At 49.0% G+C, this 14,117-nt stretch overlaps 1 long non-coding RNA gene across 1 annotated transcript; it reads left to right on the top strand.

Moving 5' to 3' along the window:
* The first annotated feature begins 2,021 nt into the window (after positions 1–2,021).
* On the top strand, positions 2,022–13,605 carry LOC144106972 (uncharacterized). Its single transcript, XR_013309172.1, has 3 exons — positions 2,022–2,111; positions 2,209–2,289; positions 13,586–13,605. It is a non-coding gene; the product is annotated as an uncharacterized LOC144106972 (long non-coding RNA).
* The last annotated feature ends 512 nt before the right edge of the window (positions 13,606–14,117 follow it).

The following is a 14,117-nucleotide window of genomic DNA, read 5'->3' as shown; positions in this document are numbered from 1 at the left end:
TTCTCGTGATCAGCGTACCGTTCGTACTTATACTGTATTTAGTAAAACGTCACATTACTTTGCGTTCTGGTCAACCGTGCGAGACAGAGCGAGATTATCGTATCAGTTATTTACAACTGCTATCGAGGCGTTATCCTATCTAGCGAAGTACAGCGCCTTGATCAAAAGTCTTAAGGACAAAGGCTTTTCGCTTCAGCCGCCTAACCGAGCCATTACGGCACTATTAAAGGCCGAATGACCTTTAAATGCAATCAGAAGGTTTTATCTTGCGGTAGAGAAGCTTCCTGATTGACTTGTGTTTTGAATGATCCGCTGCACGTAACATTCGAGGAACATTCATTTCGCTGCAGCTGAACGCCGTGGCCATAAAACTTCTGACCAAGACTGTACATACTCAAACTACTTCTGCATGAAATATGTAGGCCAAGTAGTGGCCGCGGACCGGGACGATGAGAAAGAAAGCAGGATAACAGCGGTGGGTGTCAGTGAATTTGAAAGTCTTCTTCAAGTCAACAGCAGCCTTCTGACAATCATCGGCAGTAAAGTTCATAATGAAAGTATAGGAAAATACTGTCGTGGTGCCTCATATCTGGTGTCAATGAAAGAGATTTAAAAATAAATTTATGACCGCGCACTGAGCTATAGATGAAAAACTTCATCGGAGATTATATTTAAGGTAAATCGGTTCTGAAAAAAGACAAAAAGGGTGAATAAATCAGTTTTTGAGAGATATGTAATGCAGACAAAAGAGTGATAGCGATCTGTTACGTTAAAATATTACATTCCACTGTCATAAAATTGACGAGGAGGAGTGAGCGTTCGGCAAGATATTGAGCCGCACTTAGTTTGCAATGTGCTGGAAGCTGGAAAGTAGAACGCTCGCGAATTCAGATCATTCCGCCGCGTATCACTTGTACCTGTCGACGCATCGGTCAGGGATCGGGCAAAAGGACAGAGAGATATAAAACAACCTGCTACGAAGTGCAAATCACGGTCGCGACAGTAATGCGTCAAGTATTCAATCCTCTGATTACAATGATAATTAGCTGTGATGGCGAAGGACCTTTGTGCGCAAATGAAGTCTGGGCGAATAGCCGTTCTGGCCATGTATCACTCGCCGAATGTGACTTACGTTTCGCGGTCTCGGTCAGGATGCGACTTAAATGTGGTAAAGGTAAAATGAAGTTCCGGACGTTGACAGTGGTGCTACTTGAGCTTTGTCATAACGAAATATGCTTGCCTCTGACTGAATATGTGAAGACCTACTTTTCGGACGTGGACGTGGCCACTGCGAATAGGCACGCTATCTTTGGCAGTGCTGCACGCTATCTTTGGCAGTGCTGCACGCTATCTATAAATCAATAGCAAAGACATGCACCTATGCCCCAGAAAACAAAAAAAAACTGGGCTGTGGAAGAAGAGACAACAGTGCAGTTCCCGGGTTGTTGTATTTCCGTCCACCGTACTGCGTTTTCGACGTTTCTTCGAGTCGGCTGCGTCTTACAAGATGATCAACAGCCATGACATCCTAAAGAAAGGCAACATTTTGTTCCAGAGACACTTGCATTGGTGTCGTAATTAGGAAGTACAGAGCGAACAGTGTTTTGAAATATTCCAAGTGCGTGAGTCAGGCTGTTGTCGGTGCAGTTTAAAACTTACGCTTCGTTTTAAATTTTACATATAAATAACGCTTTGCACGTAATTATAGTTAATGGCGAAGCTCGCTAGTGAACATACGATTTCGAATTCCGAACAGGCGATCAGCGTTAATGGTTACATGCGAAGTGTAGACGGTTCAGTAAAAGTCACCGGGAGTACGAACTTATGGAAAATCACGGAGCCGAAGGGTATTAAGTTGGAGCTTTGTGGCGTGCTCTGCCCAGGCATAAGCTGAAACTTTTCTATGCCTATGACGATGGCTGAATCACCAACGGGCCCGGAATATGCGTGGCGTAGCGCCTTAGCTCTCCGCTTCGCTAAGCAGGCGCTGAGGAGTCCATTGGTCTCTTGACTCCATCCAGAAATGGCAACCGCGGACAAGCCCGAAGACGGGATCACGAGGCGGTCTTCCTTCTTCGAGGAGGCCACGGAGTCCAGTCCTGCCGACGATGGTATGAGCGCAGGGCAAACGCTTTGCGTGTTATGCGTCTCATTAATTGGCAACTATGAGCTGAGAGCACTCTTTCTGTATTTTGCTCTCAATCTCAGGAGCAGCCTCGACAGCAAGAACCAGGCGACATAAGCACCGGGAAAGGCGAACCACAACAACGACCACTGATGAATCAGCCGGTAAAGCCTATACTGCTTCCAGTTAGGCGTGCGTACCACAGGATGCTCAAAACAACATTTTCAGGTTTTTTAAAAAGCACAGCGTACAGTACACGAAAGGAGACAAAAGTATATGAACGTATAATTATAATCTGTCGCCTAATTAGCTGAAACCAATTAATAATATTTCTAGTAAGTGCAGTAACAGTGCGTGTTTATATTGACAACTTAGAGGCAGTCGCATTCCTAGACAACTTCATTCGGTAGAGTTCGCCGAGATGGAGCGTGTTCCCAGATGTTCGCCTCCAAGTGTTCTATTCTTGACAGTTGATGCAAAAGAATTCCTTACAGTCGCTGCAAAACTCGTTGTGACGTGACGCATGCAGCTGTAGCTCTTGGTGCTTCGTCTACCAGTGACACATAGCAATACGTGAAGCTGACGCCTTTCAGTAGGGGCCACGAAAAAGAAGAATCGCAATGCGCTGCTGCTGCGTCGCAGTAATCAGTAGTTTGGCGTCGATAGCCACTCCCTTGGATGCGTAATTACGCGGAGTGAGTTGAAAAAATTACAGTTGATTATCTCGGAGCATGAGCGCGCTACAAAATATCTGCTAAATGGTTAAGGGTAGAGATGCAACCACCACTAATTTTTCAACAAAAATCTGCTCGCCATCTGCAGCCGTTAAAAAATTTACTAACTGGTTTTAGTTCATTAGGAGGTTTATGATATAGTTATCCTCACATTCCAAGTCCGCCTGGACAAATAACGTACGTACGTCCGCAAACAACTTTACAGTACTCTCATCCTGAATGTTCAGGAAGTCCAGAGAGTTTAGTCTTTAACTCTAGGCATGCATATTGATGAACCGGGTGCAGATTTTCCTGAAGCCATTTTGTGACGTAGCTTTTTGCACAACAAATTAAGAAAAGACACCGCTTTGAACAACTGGTTCTCTCTAAAGTGCTACTTTACGAGAGTTACGAGCATGAATTTTAAATCCGGTGCACTACGTAAGCACTCTTATGGTGTCCCAAAAAGTATGTCATTGTATTGCGTAAAATATTTATTATTTCCCGTGGTTTTAATTCAGAAAACGAGGTATTGGTTTCGAGATGCTTGACCTCCTATCGGAGGAATATAGCGCCGGAAAACGGCTGTGACCCACTTGAAAGCACGTACTTTGCAACGATTCATATCGCATTCATTCATTAGGAGGGGACTTAAGCAGGTCGAGGTGTTCATCTGCCTGCCAAATAGTTAGTTTTCTTTGTTCTTGTTTTTCTTTTGAAGCGATGTTTATTGCCTCAGGGCATAAAAACTATGAAGTGAGAGATGAGTAAGATGCTTAAATAAATTAAAAAAGGTTGGCTGATTTCATGAAATCAAGAAGTGAACGATGATATGGACCCTGTGTCCAGGCAATATAGGAATCCTGATTGTCCGGCGAGAGTCCCACTGCCGCCAGGTGCCGAATTCTCGTCAGCTTCAACGCCGGACAGTCCCACAAAAGGTGGTGGATATCCGCCTCACAGTCTCTGTTCTTGCAGACTGGACACCCGGGGCGGGGATATAAATCTTTGAAATGCGGCCACTTGCGTGTCCCAGCTGGAATTAGGGCAACCCCGACCTGTATCCTCCGAGGCGCAACCTCCTCTGCACGGGTAAGACCACGGGGGAGGGTTTGCCGCACACGGAGGGATTAGAGCACGTGTGCGGCGCCGGAGGTGTTCCTTTCTTGCTAAAAGGAGGCTGGTGTGATCCACAGTGAGGACTCGAGGCAAAGACGAAGTTGTGGTCGAAAGGCGGGTTGCAGAATCTGCGCGGCTTTGTGCGCTCAGGAGGTCACGCGGGACCCACTCAAAACGGATTTGTTGCGGGATGCGTGCCGCTAGACGATGGATGTCTTGGCAGATTTCTGGGGTGTGACTGACTCGTCGTAGTAGGCGTGTGACGTGAAGGGCGTCAGTGCTCATGACAATGCGGGCCGCGGGTAGCATGGGAACGGCGGCCACAGAGCAAAGTGCCTCTTGAACCGCAAGCATCTCCGCACAGAAGGAGGAAGTTCTGATACTCGAAACCTTGACGTTTTGTTCAGAGCAGGCTTGCAAGGACAGTAAACTGCCGTTTTGTTTCGCAGGCCTGGATGCTTCCGTCAACGTACATAACGATGGAGCCATGCGGCAGATTGGCGTCTTGCTCTGTAATTCGGTCGCGAAACGACGATGCCGCGCGGGTAGATGACGGCCGACGTAGAGCAGTTGGCTTGTTGTCGCTTAGCTGCACAAAACGCCAGGGAGGAAGAATATGCGAGAGCGGCTGTAGATTGGAGTGCGATGAAGCATACGCCCTAAGTGCACACGTTGTGTGTGTAAGGCTTGACTTTAGGCGGCGAGCATCGCGTCGTTGCGGCACCAGCTAATGTAGTGTATTCATCTGCGCATGTTCTTGCAGCGCCACGATCGGGGTAATGCGGGGAAGGCAAGTGATGACCCTCATTGCCTCTCGATTAACAGCTTCTAGACGATCCCATTGAGCCCTCGTCAAATGCTGGAACTGGGCTTGGTAAACGAGGCGCGGTTGCACAACCACCCGCACCAACTGCCGTGCAACATGAGAGCGGGCTCCGCCACTTTTAGTAGCAATGCATCTAATCAGATCAAACGCCTGAATTGCTTGCTTTTTAGCCCGAGAAAGCCAAGCAGTACCTGTTCCTGACTCGTGTATTGTCAAGCCCAAGATTTTTACGGTCGAAATTTCTTGAATTGGAGCTACGGATAGATGGAGACGAATTGGTGTTGCAGCCAGCTTACGGCGCCCCCAGCGGTTGGCGACTGACACGAACGTGGTTTTGCTCACTGAAAGCTGCAGACCAATTGAAGAAGCAAAAGTCGACGTAATATCTATGGCTGATTGTAGGCCTGCTGCTTGAGTCATCAGGTTGTTTTGAGTGCCCCACACCGTTATACCATCAGCATACAATAAGAACTTAATCTCAGAGACATCGTGTAAGCGCCAAGCAAGGGGGATAAAAGCAATATTAAATAATTTTGGCGATAGCACCGATCCCTGGGGAACGCCGCGAAGAGGCACAAATGATCCGACGGCCTCACCACCGAGGCGTATGGCAAAGTGTCGGCCTTCAAGGAAGGATTTAACACAATTGTTCGCTCTAACAGGGAAATGCAGCATGTCAAGCGATTCCAGGATGGTAGCATGACTGATATTATCGTACACCTTTTCAACGTGCATGGCCAGTACAGTGGCTGCGAGTTGAGGCCAGAGCTGCTGACGCCATGCCAGCCAGTCCATCTTCTGTACCTATGGACGTACGAAAGCAAATTTGGGCGGGATGGTAGAAACCATGGTGCTCAAGCGGCCACAACAGTCGTGTGGCAAGCATTTTTTTGGTAAGCTTGCATAATGCTGGAGTAAGCGATATAAGCCGAAAATTTCCGAGGTCTGTCGGCGACTTCCCCGGCTTTGGTATGGGGATCACAATAGCCGATTTCCAGTTTTCTGGTACGACGCCTTCTATCCATGCCTTGTTAATGGTGGCGAGGAGTTGAGGCGGTACAGCGAACTGAAGTTCTTGTAAACCTCGTACGGAATGGAGTCCGGACCAGGCGCAGTCTTCCGACGGGCCTCGTCTATTGCTGCAAGCAACTCGGGCATTGAAAATGGGCTTGCAAGTCCCTCAGCGTCGGCTGTAGATGGGAGCTTATCGACATATGCTGGAATGGCAGCCAAGGGGGCTCCTATGACCCTTGGGGGCAACACATCATACTTGGGGAAAAGCATCCGCACTGCCTCTCTGGCGAAATCATCCGGAGCTAAGTTAGCTGCGAAGCATGCTGTGGCCGCTGCGTCAGGACAACGGGAACCATGTTCCATTGCACGAAACGTTCGCCAGAGAGCAGCATTCGATGACTTTGTCGAGAACTGCTCACACCACGCATGCCACTGCAGTCGCGAGAGATCGTGTTCATATCTGCGAACCTTGGCAGTAAGGTAATTCAGCCTTTCCGTGCTTGCGCAGAACTCGGGTCTCGGGAAGCTGCCAGCTCCGCTTGTCAGCGAGCAGCCCACAGGTTAAGCAGACCCACATCCGGCGCCGGACGATTCACGTCCGTCCAGGTGACAGCAGTAGCATTATTCAGCGCAGTATGTATGCAGTCCACAAGTAGTGTAGATGATTGCAGAGAGAGAGAGATCTTTGACGGTGGTGCAAAACGTGTCCCAATTGACCACGGAACACCTACGGCGTAATCGGCGGGCCTTTAATGGATGGAGACCGATGATGATAGGATGGTGGTAACTACCATAGCAGTCTGGCTCCAGGTGCCACGATGGAGTCCCGGGTCCTGACCACCACGTAAGGTCAGGAGATTATGTTGGACTGCGAGCATGGCGCACAGTCCGCATTGCTGAATCTGGATGGTTGAGTAAAACAAACAGCGCATCCGCGAATGCGTCCAGCACATGCCTATTACGGGGGATTGAAGTGGGGTACCCCCCAGTTCGGATGAGGGACGTTAAGTCTCCACCGACTAAAACAGGCCACCCTCTGTGCTATCGTCGTAGAGTTAATAACCACCCCAGATTAATGCGGGAGGGAGCTCCACCGGCGGGTCTTACATAGTATGACACGACCACAACAGTTGCCTTGGAAAGCTTCACAGCCACTGCGACTACCTTTTGATATGAGGTGCACCAGTTTTCTATAAAGAGGCGAACTTGAGGAAAACCAGCATCAACGTACACCGCCGCCTTTCCCGGAGGGGCAGCAGTGTGCACACGACGGTCGTTCATTTATTTATTTATTTATTTATTTATTTATTTATTTATTTATTTATTTATTTATTTATTGTACCCTCAGGGCGAAAGGCATTACAGAGGGGAGTGGGTTAATTAGGATAAACAACAATGAAGTAGAATACAGTGTAAATAGGTATTATAAAATAAATTTCCTCCAGAATAAAACAAATAGCAACATCCAACATTGAATGAGACATGTATCCATTAAAGCCCGGAGTGGATGGCAAGGCATTGGTCTCCTGCAGTAGCAGGGCCCACACCTGGAGCTTGTTCATGCGAAGTCGAGATTTGAGCTCTCCCAGCTTTGTGGAGAGGCCTCTGCAGTTCCATTGGAGCACACCACCACAACGTGTACTCGCCATTTTCGATTAGGCTTCCAAGCGTTGTAATAGAACTGATGTCAGGTTTGATAAGTGGTTTACCATAAATCGGAGGAGGGATGTTGTTGACTTATCTTGCAGTGCTGCAGAAGACCTGGTAGAGTCTGCGAAAAACGCATGAGGTCTGGACGTAGTCAAAGGCGCTGCAGCATTGATTGGCGTGGAGTGGGATTCCGGTGGTTGTCTACGGCGAGCAAGCAGTTCACGGCGTTGCCGTAGCTTAGAGACCTCGGATAAAAGGCGTGCAATTTGATCGTCAATTGCTGCCATGTCCTCACGCAGAGGTTCCAGTATGTTGTGCTTTTGTGTAGCTTGAAGGCGACGGCTATCCTTGCGCTCTTTATCACTGTACGACTGTTGGGCAGGGGCTGCAGGTGGATTGGGCTCAGAAAGCTCCGGCCAGTCGTCTTCGTCCCACTGAAGAGCCGCAAACCTGTTGGATGTCTGTATCGGAACTCTGTTTTCATTCGGAGGCACTTGCTTCCGGATCCCACGCCGAACGTTCTCAGTTGCTTTCTGGTTTGTTGGGCAAGTTGGAGAGGTCGGCAGTCTTGCAAAGTCCGCACCTGTAAGACGATGTGCCTTCTGGCCGAGTCTCATCTTGCGTTGCAAAAGGGCATGATCGGCGCATGTGGCCAGGTCTGAAACAGCTGTAGCAATAGACAGCACTCGGTTTGTAAGGGTGAGGCCGCAGAATACAGCCATAGTAGTAAAGTCGTTCTGGGAGAGTTGGCGGGCCCTGTAGTGTGACGATGCACGAGCGCCCCTTTCCCATATACCGCGCTTGGATGGCACGGTGGGTTGGACAGTACAGCTCACGCTGGAGGGTCGTCTGGTCTTCGGCAACGTCGACGTTGTAAGCAACACAGCGTTGTAGGTCCGAACCTTCTACTAGGTACACCTGGACCGGCACCGAGATCTAGCTTGTAATCGATATGCACTTGAGCGTTTGCAAACCCTCGACAGCAGCCAAAGTCGGGAGCCACACAGCGATGGTATTAGATTTCATTCTAGACGTGAAGCCACGAAAACCTGTGGTCCCGAGATACTCGTTCAGGTTCGCCTGAAGAATCCTGTTTAGAATGTCTGTCAGGATTTTGGCTGCCAGAGCTTTAATGGCCACTTTATACGATACCAATCCCGATGTCGGCACTGCCACCTGGTTGGCATACGCTGGACAGGAACGCTTGCCTTGTGAGCTGCAGCTGGCAGAAGACGAATCCTGTGCAGTGTCGCTTGATGGGCGCTTTTGAGAACTGCGGGAAGCCGGTGGCACGGATGGAGGTGCTGAAGACAGGTCCATTGGAGAGCTCTCCTCCTCACGCTGCACGGTTGAAGCCCCATCCAGCAGTGGAGGCTGGGCAGCCATTGCCAATTTCCGCCCACAGGGCAGATCGCTCACGGGCTGAGGTGAATTTGGAGAAGGCGGGTTGTGCGCTGCCGCTGATGGACCGGGAGCCGGGACCGACGCCGGCGAAGCCACCTCTGCCAGCGCGTCACCGGTGGCTCTAGGCCTAGCCTCGGAGCGCAGTCCAGCTGCCGGGATGACTGAAGGACATTTGCGTACTGCCACCCAGTCAGACGGCGCATGAGCCTCGGGAGCTTCCTCAGATGGTGCGACGTCAGTTCTCTTGATATAAGGAACGTATTTATGCGGATGGCGAGATTTTTCACTGGAGCGATGTTGTTGTTGTTGTTGTTGACCTCACACAATGGCACATACCCACAAGGGGGATTGGCCATAACCAGGCGGTGGCTATTTAAATGACCAGTTGCATGTGGCAAGCATGGGATGACCTACCAAAATTTGGATCGCACAGTTTTCGTAGCCGAGGAGGTTGTGCAGCCACCTTAGCAGGGACACTTCGTCTTCTTCCACTCTGTTCTCCACTCTAGTTGGTTTGTGGTTCGTAGTGCAGTTTTAAGCATGTTTTAAAATTCAATGTGGCGCGCAACGCCCCCCCCCCCCCCCCCATATCTCCGCCCCCTTGCTTCCAGAGTTGACGGCGGCAGAAAGAGGAGAAAATCATTACAAAGAAGTCTGACGGAAAGCAGAAGCAACTGTACGCTGTTACGTTTGGAGACGCCAACATGCCAAGAATATTCAAGCCACTGAGAAGCATCAATTGAAAGAGGCTTCAAAGGGCCGTCGACGGAGTTGCAGCGCCACGAGTGCAGGTGATGGCGTCTACAAGGGACCTTCCCCCCCCCCCCCCCCCCCTGCTGTTTACGGGGTGAAACGGCCCTCTGCTGCCTGAGAACGGTTTTGGTGAACCTGTCGTTTGTTGTCAACGCCAGACCCACCCGGGACATAACGAAGTCTTTCTCCCGGAAAGGACGGCGGGGGAGTCGGCGAGCGGCGCAGGGCTGCAAATGACCCGTGGCAAAGGCGGCCGTGTTTGACTACGCCAACGACGCCGGAATCCTCGTGCTTCGAAAACAACCTCGTCTTACCCTAAGTGATTTTCCTTATGGACCTCCTTCACCCCACGACGTCACGAAGATGCGGTGGCGCTGATGTTAGCAGCGACTTTCGCATGGTAGGCAAAACAGGTTTCGCTTGCCCGTGCCTACCGCAGCTGCCGCAGGTACCGGCGGCTGCTTCAAGCCTGTGCACTGCAGAAGCAGCATGTATTCACCAGCTGCGTCACTACTGGATCCGCGTAGTAGCATAAAAAATATAAAATTAGCCTCGATAGGTTTCTCGCGCATAAATGCCGCATTCAGAAACTGGCTAACAAGCATTGGGCCACGGTAGTAAAGCACGAGGTGTGGGAGTCGATAGGCACTGCCACTCAATGCACTTAATAGCATGCAAGTTACTGCGTTCATTCACCTGAACTTCAGGATAGTAGGCTGATAATTGCTCAAGGAAAAAAAAGACATATGCAGCTGCACACGTACTTATCACCTTGAGCCGGAGTGCACGGGGCGGGCGCCGACTAGGTTCACTCGCCCCCAAGGAATGCGTTTTTTTTTGTTAATAGCACACCATGTTTTAATGGCGCGTTTTATGACATTTAATATTTACTTAAAACTGTTTCTTGATATGACGACGTAATTATTTCATTCGAGTAGAAAGAAGTCTGGTAAGTTGTGTCAATCTTGCGCGGTGGCGTTGGTGTGCTTAGAATAGCGTACTTTAAGTGTGCTAAACGCCATATGCTTTTTCATTGCATCATGCATGTGTCACGTTTCATGAGGTAGTACATTATCGCGAAGCTTGTTTGGAAAGAAGCAGCCGCAGGCGTGCTACTAACAGACACGTGGCGAGATTGAGAGGGGACGCGGCAATGAAAAGTGTTTTCGTTATTCATGCATGCGATATGTAACTAAACTTGGTGCAAATATGAAGTTCCTACGCTAGTTTCAGTAATTCCTTTTATTTATAGCTGTACCTGGTGCAGTTCTGGGTAACTATAATTAACACCGTCGTCAAGTACCCCCAAGGTCTCAAATAATTGAGTAGATAGTGCGCAGTTTTTTTATGCCAGCATGTACATAAAGCCCTGTTCTGTACGATGACACGATTAGTTCTTTTTCTATATGATCAGTACTTATCCATGCATTGTTACATAAAAACGTTTCTTACAAGAAATAACTAACACAGTACTGCACGTGTAGGGAAAAAATCGAGAGATTTATTACTCTCCTCAACGTCTCAGGAATAGTTTGCGACAACTGAAATCATTTTATTTTCATGCGAATTACGAAGGTGAGTGATCCAGTCGCAGAAAATGTGAGAGGTCACAAAACGAACCTTAAAGTTTATTCCCTCGTTTATGGCATCTTCGCTTTCGCTTTGGGCACTGAAATAAAAGAAATTACCTCAATTTTTGACGACCACACTTCTAAAAAGCGTAATTTATAAATTTTACTCAATATTTTGCTATAATTTTTCGTCACGAAACTAGACTTCAGGGCTAGGAAAGAAAATAATTCGAGAAATCAAAAATTTTCACCAAATCGACCAGCTTAACAAGAGGACAAGTCGGTCTGGCTGGTGCGTGGTCATGCGGCTAAAAACAGCGCTAAGCGAGACAGGAGATCAGGGACACGACGCTGTCCCCACTTTTCGCACAGCGCGACACGTACGTATGTCAGCAGACGATGAGCCCATGTCTGCTCCGACGAAACAAGGCCAGCACTTCCCCTCACTATTGTCTCGAAGTAAAATCATTCCGGCTAGTGCAAAGTGTCAAAACTTGTTTTATTCAATGCCTAGCGCGTAAATAAACGGCAGGAACGCTTTCTACATGTTTACTACTAACCATATATACAATACAGTGGCAAACTATTTCTCTTTATAGGCCGCACGTTGCCAACGCGAGCTCGTGTACTTCAACAAATTAATAAGTTGGAAGCATCGACCATTGCTATGATTCGCTGAAACTGGAAACGCGCCTACAAGCCTTGAAAACCCGCGCTCAACACCTATCCGCGACGCCACTCCCCGACCTTTTGCCTACCACGAGCTCGCTAGCGACTGCAGCGCCACCTCGTTTGTTTACAAACATGCAGGAGGTCTATACGTGGAACCTTCTGCAAACTGCAGTGGCAACCTTTAGTTCCCACGCTACCGCTGTGGAGTGCAGGTGACTGACCTTCGCCGCTGCCATGGGACCCCCTTCGGGCTATTCATCACTGTTGCCTGGACCGCGCGGACCATAATCTGCCAGAAGTGGCAAGAGTGTGTTGTTGGGGGCGTCCTGGAAGGCCAGGACTGGAGTTTTGCGGACTAAGACGTATAGAGCCAGGTACCAGGAGATAGACACTTTGTGCATTGCGTGCGGAGAGGAGGAGGAAACGGCTGAACACTTGATACTTTTCTGTAAAGGGCTTCACCCTACAGTGGAAAGCAGCGGAGCTGATTTATCCAAGGCATTGGAGTTTAAGGGCACAGAAGGGAAAGTAGATTTTAAGCGGGTAGAAGTAACCAAGCGAAGGTTATCCGATTGGTGGCTAAAAGCAAGACAGGAGTAAAATTTCACAAGACATGGCTAGGTGGCTTGAGCCACCGCCCGATGTAAAGGGTTCAGCCGTATTCATCCATCCATCCTAAAGACTGGACACGTGATCTACATCACAGTGATTCGACGCATTTTTAATGAACTAAATTCCCCAACTAGGGACTGGGGACAGCGGACCCTATTTAAGCAGCGATCTGGCGTGTGATCAGCCAGCTCCCGATTCACTCTTTCGAACTATGTAAAAATGTAAATAAATCCTTTCAGTCTCTTCTTCACCTCGAAGACCCTCTCATCTCTTCGTCACCCCACAACAGCAGTCTCCCGAACCGGAACCCGGGGACACCGACCTTGGCGAGAGACGGCACAGGAAAACCAGGGGCCCGCATCTAACAACGCACTTCCAGTCATGCTACGCTGTAAAAATGAATGGTGACGCTCGCTGTATGAGAAGCGGCGCAACATATCTGTCTATCTTGATTAGCGCTGTTTCAACCACTGCCTGAACGAGTGCCTCCTGCGCTTTTCTGCATCGCCTAGCGCGGGTTCCTCTCATCGCGCTGAGGAGACACCTAATAATATTGTTCGTAATAAGCGTCTGTCCTGAACGACGTTATGTCACTCCTGATCTGTTTCAAAGCGAGCCAATGTGCTTCTATTGGCTGAGCGTTCCCAGCAGGGCGGTCCTCAGGACTTTTCTCTGGCGCGCGCACAAAAAAATATGAAGATTGGACTAGAACGCGATGACAAACGCTGCTTAGACTGTGTGAAATGCGCTGAAATCGAACATTCACGAACAATCTTGGACGTCCTTCACGAGCTCTCCATCCTCCTTGCTACCGCTTCACAGTCAATCCATCTTATCCAGATTATCCTTAGCAAGGTGCACTTCAATTCTGAAAAATGCACTACTGGCAGTAACAAAAGACTGTGGGCTACTGAAAAGTTTGGCGTTAAGTCCAATGAGCGGAGGCTGGAGTACGGAGAGGAAATAGGAGATTATCGATGGCGGCACGAGTTTATTTCATACATTGAATGAATCAATAACCGAAGTCGTTATTTGGGGCAGTGTAAAAGGAGCCTTCCAAACTATACCGCTGTCTGCCTCTCAGCGAGGTGAGTTCATTCTTTGTTCCTTGTTCGCCGACTCGCAGATGAAGTGACCGGCAGGTCGTTCAATGACCGCATCCAGGAGTGGACGATCGACGCTTCCGAACTGGACAGGGCGGCGTCAAATGCATCCGAAGGTCGTATATATACTCCTGCCACTGAAGCAGGCAATAACTCCTGCGCGAGGAATGGTGTGCACTCATTTTTTGCAGTCAGTAAATCATGCCACAGCGTCATTAGCAATGACATAATGGAGCGCTGAAGTTATTCCTTGTTTTTTTATATTGCTGACTCATGAACTCTTAGTAGCGTCGGGATTTGAAAAAAAAATGCAAAAACGGGTGCGCGTTTTGGTTCCTCGCGCGATTGATCGTGTTCCGTCTCTATCTTTATATTTTATTTCCTTGCTTGGTTGCTACGACGCTGATCATCGAAAATTAAAATGCGAGCAAAACCATTCGCCTACTCACGCTGCCTATTCGTCTCAAGTGCGATAATGTGGGGCGACGTCCTTAAGAAGGAACAGCCTAGCAGACGACGGGCCCAGCTGAGCGCGCTTTGCCCGCATGCGCTTAG

Source organism: Amblyomma americanum, chromosome 10 (genome assembly GCF_052857255.1).
Source record: "Amblyomma americanum isolate KBUSLIRL-KWMA chromosome 10, ASM5285725v1, whole genome shotgun sequence".
NCBI lineage: Eukaryota > Metazoa > Arthropoda > Arachnida > Ixodida > Ixodidae > Amblyomma > Amblyomma americanum.
The sequence above is the reverse complement of the archived record's forward strand: the minus strand, read 5'-3'. Positions and strand labels throughout refer to the sequence as shown.